The sequence below is a fragment of the Cupressus sempervirens genome, chromosome 5 (assembly GCF_028749045.1).
Source record: "Cupressus sempervirens isolate cs-2001-9-10 chromosome 5, ASM2874904v1, whole genome shotgun sequence".
In the NCBI taxonomy this organism is placed as follows: Eukaryota; Viridiplantae; Streptophyta; class Pinopsida; order Cupressales; family Cupressaceae; genus Cupressus; species Cupressus sempervirens.
Genome location: NC_143122.1, coordinates 1,034,383,357 through 1,034,396,463, shown reverse-complemented (window position 1 = coordinate 1,034,396,463; position 13,107 = coordinate 1,034,383,357).

The window sequence follows — 13,107 nt, the reverse complement described above, 5'->3', positions numbered from 1 at the left end:
ATCACTGATCCAAATACCCCTTTTTAGAGTAGAATATTTTTGAGGTCTTGGGTCACCTAGTTGTCTATACATTTCCTTCCTATAATCAGGGCTAAAAATAAGGGTTTCTAGTCTTTTATACTGATAGAGTTTTCTTGGCTTCAAACCAAAGACAAATGACCTCTTGATGCCTTCCTATTATGCATACTTCATATTCACACCTTCTCCTATACCTTCATGAACTAGGATTGACCACTTCAATCCATTAGACCCTCCATCCATGCTTTGCAATTGTTAAGCTACCAAGCCATGCACACCAGGTCTCGCCTAGGGCTTGATCTTAAAAATAGAAAACATGCATTACATGACTCTATAATAAATATTTACATTGTATATATAATTCCCTAGCATGTCCCAAGTGGTCGTACAATTCCAACCATGGGATTTTATGCTAGAGTCATTTTCTCTCCTTGAACTTTGTATAGTCCAATGAACTAGTCATAGAGGAAAGTTTTTTTAATAACCAAACAAATCAAGATTTCTTACCCTACTCCTACACACAAATAAAGTAAAAATAACAACCTATCTAATCATGCAATTGAATTCATCAAATCAATCTATTAGCACACAATTTCTCAAATTGCGAAGCTTATTGTGGTAAAATCATAAGTTTTTGATATTTCTTAGCACTAGAAATCACAAAAAATCATCCAACTCCCACATTTGTCATTGTTTACCTTAAATACCTTCAAATGCCATGCTCCAATTTTTGGAACTAAGATCCAACCAATTCTTGGTAATTAGCAACATTTTGCAAAATGTTGTCATGACAACATTGCAAAGTGACAATTTTTTTTATGAAGGGTGCTCCCCTTAATACCATAAACACATAATAGAAACAAAGGAATAACAACAATTTGTGAGAAAAAAAAATGGGCTTCTTATTATTGCCGCAAATGCAGAATTATAGAATTTAAAACTACAATATGCTAACCCACATTGGCACCTTCATTACAATAATCTACAAGACAAAGCTACGAACTATTACCCAGAGCTATCCTAGACAATGTACATGCATTTATTAAATAAGAAATTTTATGCCACTCGAGAAGGTTCTAGACACTCAAAGTTAATACCTAGGGCTGACAGAACCTAACAATACATATAGAGTCAGCCAAATACATTTTTGACATTTATTTTGGAATTTTTGGCCGACCCAACTTCAGAAGGCCATAACTTTCGAACCATTTCTCTGATTGGCTATTATAACCACTTTTAAGAATCCCCATCTTCTAATCTACAAGCTTGGACCTATGCAAGCACCCATCTGTTGAGTTTCTAGGCATCATACATGCATGTTTAGGTCTTCAATGATGAGCTTAGAGTTTTTATACCAAAATTACACATAAAAAATCAGCAATAAATTTCCAAGCTTGTATGACTAACGTACTAAGTAGCAAGCCTCTAGAAATAACAACTCTGTGTTAAGACAACCCTTACTCAAAAAATTGAAGTGAAATATTTTTTGGTGATGCAAGTTTTCTCTTACACCCAAGATGCTCCTACATCACTTTTTCACCTTGACTCCTAAATGTCATCTCTATGATACCAACTTTTGTAGTTTGGGTAAAAATGACTCCTAGAAGTCCTCCATCATATGTATGACAAGATTTATCCACATTTTGGTCATTTTCCCAAATTTTCATTTAGGATTACAACTTTACATCTACAAGGTCAACTTTGAGCAATTCAACTACAACTGACTCCAAACTTCTATCTAGACATTCTAACCTTCCTAGAACACTCTTGGGACTCTATTATAGTCCTTATTTATCAGTGGTTTGGACAAGACCACTTACAAGCCAAAATTACATTAGGGCTTAGGCTAAAAACCCTAGGTGCTCTTGCACCACATTTAGAGGTAAAAAAGAATCCTATGTAAGAATGAGGAGGATGGAGTTGATCATCCTAGGTAACAAAATCCAAAGAAGTTCTAGAAAGAATTGTAATCAAAGAGAAAGTAGATATAAAAAAACTTGATGATGCTCCAATGGCTTGAATAAGCAAGGATGCTATATGAGCACGACAAAGATAAACATATACTTCCAATAATCAAGACCACAAATGAACTTTTTACAATTGAAGATTTCTTCCAAGACATAAAGAGATTGGTAGGGGGAAAGGCCCAAGACATTGATGGGCTCCAAGATGAACATCTAAGGTGGGCTAGTGACACCTTGGCCCCTCATATTTATTGCATCTTTAATGATGTCAAGAAAGAGGGGTTGCTTGAAAATTGGACAACTAGCATGGTGATTCCTCTTCACAAAACCAAAGACATAAATAATCCATCAAATTATCACACTATTATAATTAACCTCCTCTTAGGGAAACTCTTTGGTAGCATGGTTGAACGGAAAATCAACAAATGGGTTGCATCAAAAGGTAAAATAGCTAAGGGATAGATAGGTTTCAAACCAAAGCAATCCATTGTTGATCATGTTGTCACACTAAGATTCTTGGTTGAAAAAATATGGAACACACAAGGTGTGTAGGATTTTTGTGGCTTTGTTGACTTTAAAAAGGACTTTGACATAGTGTCACATGATAAAATTTGGCTTAGAATAAAAGAACTAAAAATTATATTGAACTTAGAGTTGCGACACATAGACTATATGAGAAAGGTGATGGCTAAAATCAGAGGAATGGATGGAAAAATGGAATGTTAATATGCATGAATGTCTAGATAACAATGATGTAATAAAAGAAATCGAAAAGGAAAAATGTAGGAGTCTCGTATGGTAAAAAAAAATGGACACAAAAAAGACTATTATATAAAAGAACTTAACCCAATGAGAGACCATTAGGAGAAAACATACATATGAGAAAATATCAAATTGAGAGCTAAGATGCTCATAGAAAAACTTAGGATGAGCTCTCATCATTTGAGGTGCAAACTAGGTAGATGGATAATTCCAAAGGAAGAGTGGGAGGAGATAATATGTTAATTTTGCAACATGGGAGTGGTGGAGACCAAGGAACGTTTCTCACAGAATTCCTAGTTTACAATGACACCTGATCCAACTATGGGAATATTGTAGAAGTAGGAAATTTAGGTACTCTTTTTGAGAAAACACAACTAGAAAGGACAACATATTTAGTGATCAGCATTCATTGTCAAAGAGAAAACTAAAAGAAGCAGTTTCAAAAGGTGTAATGTTCTTTCACCCTTTTTTGGGGTGTGTGTGTTGTCTTGGAGGTGGTTGCATAGGTTTCATTGGCTTCGTGGATGCCATTACAATTAGTAAACCATTTATTCATTAAGTATTTTTTCATTTATCATTTCATTTATCATTATTTGCACAATCATTCAAGTAAATGTGTTACCTTTTCATTCACTTACTATTTTTTTCATCCATAACCTATTTCTTCTTCCCAAGAGAAAGAAAGGAAAAGATTAGAAGTTATGATGTAAATCTAAGGAAAATAAATGCATCATCTAGAGTGGATGAAATAAGCTTCTAAAATCATTACTTGATAAATTTATATTCTATTTTAGTGATACATTTGTATGATAATTAATTAAAAGACTATATATATATATATATATATATATATATATATATATTAGAATTTAAATTTAAGTTAAGAAAATTTGGAGATTATAAAATCATTATTGGCATCAGTCTAATAGACTCGTAACAATGTGAAAGCTCAAAATATTTATTGATCATTAATGAAAATTTAGTGTAATTTAGTCATGTAATTGATAATATATAGTATTATTTTTCAAAATTTGCATTGCTAAGTTTCTCTTGTGAGATATACTTTACTCATATGCAATAAGAGAGGGGTGTCTCATCCCTTTCCTCATCTATTAGTAAAGGCTTAAAATTGTATATAATAATTTATTTAATCCAATATTCAACATTATATTTACTACAAGTGTCCTAGTAACATACCACTTGAGGTTATCACATTTGAAATGACATCGTGTACTATTTATATATATATATAACATACTTATTTGTCTTAAATACTTTTTTATAAGCACATTGAATGAGTGCATTTCACATGCTTGTGTATTTAAAATATGTGGGTCCATTGCATAAGTAATTGGTAAAATATTGAATGAATTAATGAATGGACAAATGCCATTTATAATTATACAAAGTTGATGTTTCTATTATTAACCAATCATCTAATTAAAATGTTTCTAATACTTACAAGATTTACAAAATTGACCATGTTAAATAATAAAATACAAAGATATTTATTATACTGCCCTCCTTCAATGATCAATCTATCAACTACACCAAGTTTCCCCCTAAATTTTACAAACTTGTTTGAGTTGAAAGACTTGATTGTCTAATCTATAATGGATACATACACTAATTGAACTAATCCATCTTAAACCATCTTTCTAATGAAGAGATAGTGAATTTCAATATGCTTGGTTATGTCATGGAAGACCAGAATCTTAGCCAATTTGAGAACCCCTTGACTATCACAATAAAGGGGACTGAGATCTACTTGATACATCTACATATCTCAAAGCATCATTTGAAGCCAATTTGTCTCACAAGCTACCTTAATTGTTCCTCAATACTCAAATTTTGTCGAGAAAAGAGCCACCACCTATTGTTTCTTTCTAGTCCACGTGACTCCACCATATTCCAAACTGAAAAGATATCTAAATGTTAATTTATTTCCATCGACAAAATCTACTCAATTTAAGTTTGTAAAGACAATAATCCTAGGACCATGTCTTTTTCTATACAAAAGACCACTAAAGTCAAAGTACCCTTCACATAACGCAACACACACTTCTCTACTACCCAATGATCACCCTTGGGGATTGTCATGAAGTGTGAAATGTAGCTCATTGAAAAAGTGAGATCATATCTAGTAGTAGTAAGGTAGATTAGAATAACCACCAATTAGCTGAAAGTTGATTCATTCACTGTAGGTGAATTTGATTTGGTTATCAGCATCATTTTTTTTTCCATAGGTGTGGGATTAGGTTTATAGTCTTGTATCTAAAACTTGTCCAAAAAACAACAAACATACTTCGATTGAGATAAGAAGATACTTCCTTCAATCTATCAAACTTCAACACCCAAATAGTCGTGCATAAGTATCAAGTTTGTCATGTCAAAAGATTGACATGACTCTATTTGATTTGATTGATCACAAATGTCAAACTACCACTTATAATCAAGTCATTGACATAGAAAACAAGAAGAAGAATATGAACATCAATGTTTTTGACATTTAGACTTCTAAAAACTACAATCTAAAAGGTACTTGGAAATTTTTATGCACTAATCCCAAGGAGCCTATTCCAAGCCATAGAGTGCTTTCTCCACTCTACATACTTGATGTTCTCTTCCAAGAACCTTGAAACCTAGAGGTTTCCTTATGTTGATTTATGTTGGAAATATTATGACAGGCTAAGTTACTAAGAGGGGAGGGATGGATCAGTAACCAATAAAACTTTATCCTTAATTAACAATTAATCCTTCATGTATATTCTGATATAAAATTGAAAACATTAAAGCATACATGACACTTTTGACACACAATTTTGGTGATCAAGAAACCTTCCAAATAAAAAGTAAAACTGGGGTGGGGAATACCCACAAGCTTTAGTACTGCATTATAAAGTTGGCCTGTTAAGGCTTACAATGATCACTTCTAATGATCTACCCTATTAGGAGCAATAAGGACTGCTACGTCCACCTTGCAAAAGGATTTACAAACATACAATGAAGTATGTACTCGATAAAGAGATTTACATATGACTATTAGGTCTACCTTGTTAAAGGATTTGACTAATCCACCTATTAGGATGAAGCAATAGCTATCTCTGATTTGCAACTTGGTTTGTTGAGTGAGATTCCTTTGAGTGTACAAATCACCTTGCTGTGATAGATGAATCTTTGTTGTTCCTTATAGTGTTGTAGCCTTTGTAATTAACTCTTTTGCTCTTCTCTAATCTTTTTATTACTTCTCTTCCTTTCTTTGGATGTGATATGATACATTATATATGTACCAATCCAATTACACAATTACAAAGTTGGCCACAAGACAAGTTTACACAAATATTACAAAGTCACCCAAAGTGTAGAAACTCAGGTTCTGAAGACTGACTCGATGAGGTTCTGATACTCGACATCCCCTGTCAATACTTGGCATCATCATGCACTCAGTAGACGTAGAAGCTTGGTCCATACTAATCACTTCCAAGTAGTCTTGAACTTGATCTGCACTGGTGACTTAATGAATATTGTGAAACTCAACATATAAACTAAATTACTTGATTCATACTGCATAGCTCAATCAATGCTATCACTTTGAGCTCGGTATAAACTGAGTGACTTGGTTAACAGTAAGTAGCTTGGTTAACACTAGACTCACATTACATCAATTATGAACTCAGTAAGCACTGCACAACTCGATTTGTACTGGTAAACTTGGCATACACTGAGATGCTCAGATTATACTGCTGATTATCACCATAATAGTAACTACTCAGTGTAAACTAAAATTTTTCCAAAGGACTCAGTAGGAACTGTAAAACTCGGTAGTAATTGAAATGCTTGGTTAACATTGTTAACTATACAATATGCTTGGTATGAACTTATAATCTGAATAAGTGTATGCCACAAGTAACAAACGTGACTGGAATGTCAATAGATTTCTTCATGCATCTCACCATTGAAAAAACACTCTTAACATACATTTGATGGAATCTCCATCTAAACTAATTTGTTAAGGCAAGGATGAGCCATATGATAGTAATTTTGGATGTAGGAGAAAAAGTCTTTTTAGTCAATGCCTTCTTTTTATCACACCCCCAAGAAATGACAAGATTTGTACTTGTCAAAGGTGTCATTAGCTTTATACTTAACTTTGTATACCCATTTGCAACTAATTGGTCTCTTCCCTACATGAATATCAAAGAGGACTCAAATTTTATTCTTCTAAAGACTATGGTGCTCATCTTCCATAGCCTTTTATCACTTAGGAAGCCTTTTAGCCTCTGAGTATATTTGAGGCATAAAGATTCTATGAATATTGTCCACAAGCGAAAAGTTGATTATATCATGCTACTTGCTCTTATTTTTGGAAGGTGTACCCTCGATGAGCTCATCCAAATGGAGATCACTAATAGTCTTAGCTCACCATTTGGGCCAAAGAGTAGAAGAGAGAACATCATTTGTAGATAGAGGAATGATAACATATTCAACAAGAGGAGCATCATCTAGAGGAAATTCAAGTAGTGCACCATCAAATTAAGAATTTTCATAATTCCTCTCATTAGGTGAGCTAAATGGAAGACAAACACCCAAACCAATAGCCTTAAGAGGTTGATCCTTAGATTTTTGTACAAGCGACGAAAGATAAAAAGGTTTTTTAGCATGAATGTTGATGGTATTCCTATGGGGGAGTATGCTAGCATTGTTGGGGACATGGTTAAGTGGTTATGTGTTGCATTCATGACAAACTTTGTCATTGATGTCAACATATGTGTTATTCTATGCAGATCACCAGAACTACAAAGGAAGATTTATTTGACGCAATCAATGATCAACAAATTATGTTTTGTGGTCATAGATGTGTGTTCAATTATGTGTAAGGATGCTACAGTTAATTGCACATAAGAAAATATGAAGACATGATAGAATTATACTATGTTTTCTAAAGGTAGCTTTCATGACAACTTCTAGAAAGTAGTTGTTGGTAGATTAATTGTATCTTTTGACATAGATGGAATTTGGTTAAGTGAGCTTGGAGAAAGGTCATAGACATGTTCAAGATGCTATAATTGAGATAGTGAAATTGGATATGCAATTTGATCTAATTGATTGAAGATTGTTTAGAGTATCATTTCCTATGAGTCGACTGCTGTTGATATCATTGAGGAAAGAGTTTAATTGTGATGTAACATGTATTGTAATATATTAAAGATGTCCTATATTATTGTAAATTGGGAAAGCCCTTGGGTCGATTCAATACTTGTTATTAGGACTCGGTATAAAGGAAAGGTCATTTCCTTGTGGTAAAGAGTGAACAATGTGGTTTTTTATCAATGAGATTATTATGCAAACTTGAATGTGAATATCTTTTGATCGAGAAGAGATTGGTGAAGATTGATGTATTGCAAACTTCAATGGATCTTTATTGGAAAAGGAGTTGATGTTTAGTTCGTTCATAGATATTGGATATGCTTATCTGGAAGATTGTCTAGTGAAAACTATTTTGAGGCTATTTGGACAGTGAGTTCAATTGCCCTCCTTTCAACTCCTAACAAGGTTGGCACAACTCCTAACATGGATTCAAAGTTTCTAAACAAGGACTCTATCTACTGATTGTATTTCATTGACTCCTAATAGGGTCTATCCTTTCAAAAGGAACTATTATATTAGTACATCATCTTATGGGTATCATTCCCACCAAGGTTTTACCTTTGATCAAGGGTTCCCCTAATTAACATATCTAGTGCTATTGTGCATGGTTATCTTTCTATGGTTTTTGCATCTATTATTTACATGTTTTAGAATTAATAAAAATATTGAGAGTTTTTTTAAATACACTACTAATTCAACTACCCTCCCTCTTAGTTATCTTGGTGAACTTTACTTTCTAACAATTGGTATCAGAGCATCAAGTCCTTGTAGGAAAAACTTAACAACTTGAGGAGATCCATAGCTTTTTATTTCAGAATAAAAAATCCAAAGTTTGATGGAATCAATTATAATAGATGAAATGAAAAGTTGAAGACTCACTTGCTATGCATGGGTCTAGAATATTGGCTGGTGATATTGAATGTGAAGGAGGCAATAAAAGAAGATAAGCTTGATGGATGTGAAGAAAGTGAAAAAGATTATTCATGCAGAATATGCTTGCTAGAGAAGCACTATTGTCAACTCTTCTTGAAACAAAATATGGAGAGGTAAAATCCTTAAGATTTGTAAATAAAATTTGAATTGCTTTACATAAAATATTTGAAGGTGATGAACATGCTAAGAAGGCTAGATTACAAAGTTGGATATGTATGTTTCAAGATGCTAAAATGCGTGAACATGAATCTATAAGAGGCTATTTTTCTAGAATATCAGAGATTGTTGTTGGAATAAAAAGTTGTGGTGGATCTAAGATAGGAGATAAAATTGTATGGAAATTTTTGAAGACCTTGATACCTGCTTATCATCAAAGGGCACAAATGATTGAACAAGTTATTCTCTGCACACTGAACTTTACAAAGGAGACTCTTCTTGCAAGATTGCAAGCATCTAAATTATGGATGAAACAAAGTGAAAAACTGCATAGAGTAGAAACAACTTTTAGTGTACAGAAGAATAGACATGTGTCTGCAAGAAGTACAAGTACAAGTGGAGATCATGCATGCAACAGTCAAGAAAAAGAAGTTGAAGATAAGAAGATTGAAGGACTTTTCCTACTTATGAAGAGAGAACCTAGAGGTAAAAAAATTCTTGTTTGTTCCAAACATGTTAAGAAATTGGTCATTATTCTTTTAAATGTCCTAAAAGAGAAAAGAAGTTTAAGCCTAAAAAGCCTTACAAGTCAACAATACCTAAGGAATGATTCTATCTTAATGAGGATGGTGAACTTGATTTTAAGATGGTAAACTTTCTAGATGATAGTGATGACGATGATGAATAAATAGGATTTGTTTTTATTAAAGAAGAAACACCTGAAAAAGAAACAAATGACGAAGTAAAAGAAGAAAAAACATCAGTTTCACAAATTGAGAAAGGTCTGATTGGATTATTGATAGTGGTTGTTCCCATCATATAACTGATGATATGAACAAATTTGTAGAATTTAATAGCTATGATGGTGTAGTTGGTGTTGGAAATAATGCAACATGTCACATTAAAGGAAAATGATAGATATTACACTTGATGGAAAGACTAACACTGATGATGTTTACTTTGTGGATGGCCTAAAACATAGTCTTTTGGATGTTAGAAAACTAGTTGACAAGGGATATTACTTGTAGTTTACAAAGAAAACTTGCATTATCAAGGATAAAGATGGTAAATTGGTTGGTAATTCATTTCAGTTAAACGCTACTAAAATGACATGTTTAGTTTCTAAAGTGGATGAGCATAAGAGATTTTGTCATATCAACTTTGATAACATTGTGAAGATCAATACTACATTTGGTGTTAGAGACTTGCATAAAATTGTGAAACCTTCTAACATGACATGCAAAGAGTGTGTTGGAAAAATAGAAAATTAATTCATTTCCAAGCAAGAAATCTACTACTTCAGCGAAGTTGGATATTGTGCATATAGATCTAAGTGGTCCTACAAAGACTAGAATTTTTTTATGGTGAAAGGTATTTCATGACTCTTGCTGATTATTTCACTAGGATGATGTAGGTTGTATTACTTAGATGTAAATCTAAAGCTTTTGAGAAATTCAAGATATTTAAGAGTAGAGTTGGGAATGAATCTAGTTTGAAGATTAAATGCTTGAGATATGATAAAGGTGGAGAATTCATTTTAAATGAGTTTAACAGTTTTTGTAAGAATAATGGCATAAAAAGGCAACTTTCAACCCCTAAGACTTTGCATCGGAATGGGATAGCTAAAAGAAGGAACAAATCAGAGATTGAGAAGCTAGAGAAATAATGTTTGAGAACAATCTATCACATATCTTTTGGAAAGAAGCAGTAAACATCGTAGTAGACACCATGAACAGAGTGCAAATTAGACAAGGCACTGGTAAGACACCTTATGAACTTTGGTTTGGACATAAGCCTACTATGAAATATTTTAGAATCTTTGGAAGTAAATTCTATATTACGAGAGATGATGATATTGGAAAGTTTGATGCTAGAAGTGATGAAGGAATGTTTCTTAGATATTCATTGAAAAACAAAGCATATAGATTTTCTAATCAGAGAACAATGACTATTATTGAAAGTACTAAAATGATAATTGATGAGAAATTTAGAATTCAAGAAAGGATACTTGATTATGATTCTGACGAAGAGACTAATCTAAGAGCTAACAATAAAAATGTTGAGCAGGAATTGTTTTATGAAACTAGCACTGACTTGTAGACTGAACTACAAAGAGAAGAACCAAGACTTGAACCTAGTGCAACAATCAGAGTTGAACAAGTGATACCTACTAGAAACGTGGAAAATAATCATCATGTTGAACAAATCATTGGAGACATGAACAAAGAGCTATGACAATAAATAAGGTACATGAAGAATTGTTTCTAATTTCTCAAGTTGAACCTAATATGGTGATGAATCTTGCAATAGGATTATAGTTATGAAAGACAAATTAGAACATATTGAAAATAATAAGACTTGGGAATTGGTTCCTAGACTTAAAGATAAGAATGTTATTAAAACTAAATGGGTATTTAGAAACAAAATGAATGAACAAGGTGAAGTTATGAGGAAAAAAGAAAGATTGGTTTGTAAAGGAAATTCACAGCAAGAAGGAATTGATTTTAAAGAAACTTTTGCACCTGTTGCTAGATTAGAAGCAGTAAGAATCTTTTTAAAATTTGCAGCTAACAAGAATTTTAAAGTTTATCAAATGGATGCCACACCAACCTTTTTGAGTGGAGAACTTGAAAAGGAGGTATATATTGAGCAACTTGATGGTTTTTCTCTAACAAATGAGAATGATATGGTTTGAAGATTGAAGAAGGCATTATATGGACTGAAACAAGCACCTAGGACCTAGTATGCTAGATTGGACAAACACTTTACAAATTTGGGATTTCTAAAAGGTAGTGCTAATAATAACTTGTACCTGAGAAAGAATGATGATGGATTATTGATTGTTGTAGTATTTTTGGATGGCATAATTTTTGGAGGTGATGATGAAGCTAGCAACACATTTTCAGAAGAAATAAAGAAAGAATTTGAGATGAGTATGATTGGAGAGATAAAATACTTCTTGGGATAATTTGACTTGCTGTGGAAATCATCTCCTACTTATCAATTGATGAGTTTAAGGGGCTTTCTAATGAATGGTTCATAAGTCACAACACTCGGTGAAGGTTTTGCAAATGGGGTTGTTAGTAGAGTGGGTTTAACAATGGAGGAAACTTCATAGTTAAGCATGCTCAAGCTGGAGTAGTACTGGGATGGGTGACCTCAGGAAGTCATGGCGCTTCACCTCTGTGAGCATCACCTAGATCTAATGAGTACTAAGTGTTCCATTTATTCTCATGAGAAATGGATTCATGTTGAATCAATACTCATGAAACATGGGTCATTGAGTTTGACTCAAAAACTACATAGTTAAATCCTGATAGCAATATCACAATTTGACTTGTTGTGGGAATTATCTCCTACTTATCAATTGATGAGCTTAAGGAGCTTTCTAATGAATGGTTTATAAAGCACAACACTTGGTGAAGGTTTTGCAAATGGGGTTGCAAGTAGAGTGGGTTTCACCATGGAGGAAACTTCATAGTTAAGCACGCTCAAGATGATTAGTACTGGGATGGGTGATCTCTTGGGAAGTCCTAGTGCTTCACCTCTGTGAGCATCACCTAGATCCAATGAGTGTTAAGTGTTCCATTTATTCTCATGAGAGATGGATACGCGTCGAATCACTACTCATGAAACATGGGTCAATGAGTTTGACTCAAAAAATACACAATTAAATCATGATAGCAATATCACAACAGGTGTAGGTGTTTAACTACTTGCTTGGTTACCATTCTCCAACCTGGACTCACATAAATCTGAAAAATTTCTTCTTGATCTTTACATGTAAAATCTCTTCTTGACAAAGATTCCTGCATATGAGAGAAAAAATGATTGTATCTTCCATCCTCTTCATTGATCTTTTGCAAAGTTTGGAACAAAGATGGATGTATCTTTGTCAGATCAAGTCGAGCACCACCATAAAAGCTTCTCAAGAAATCAGTCTGTATGGGTTCATTAGGAGCCTTCTTTTTCCGATATGCAAAGTATTCATCATCACTATCAGTGTCAATATTGTATACACTAATCTAATGTGATAGAAATACTAATTCAATGAAAGCATTTACACATTAAACTAACATAACATATAAGAGAGACAAAGAGAAGGCAAACTCAAATGAGAATGTGA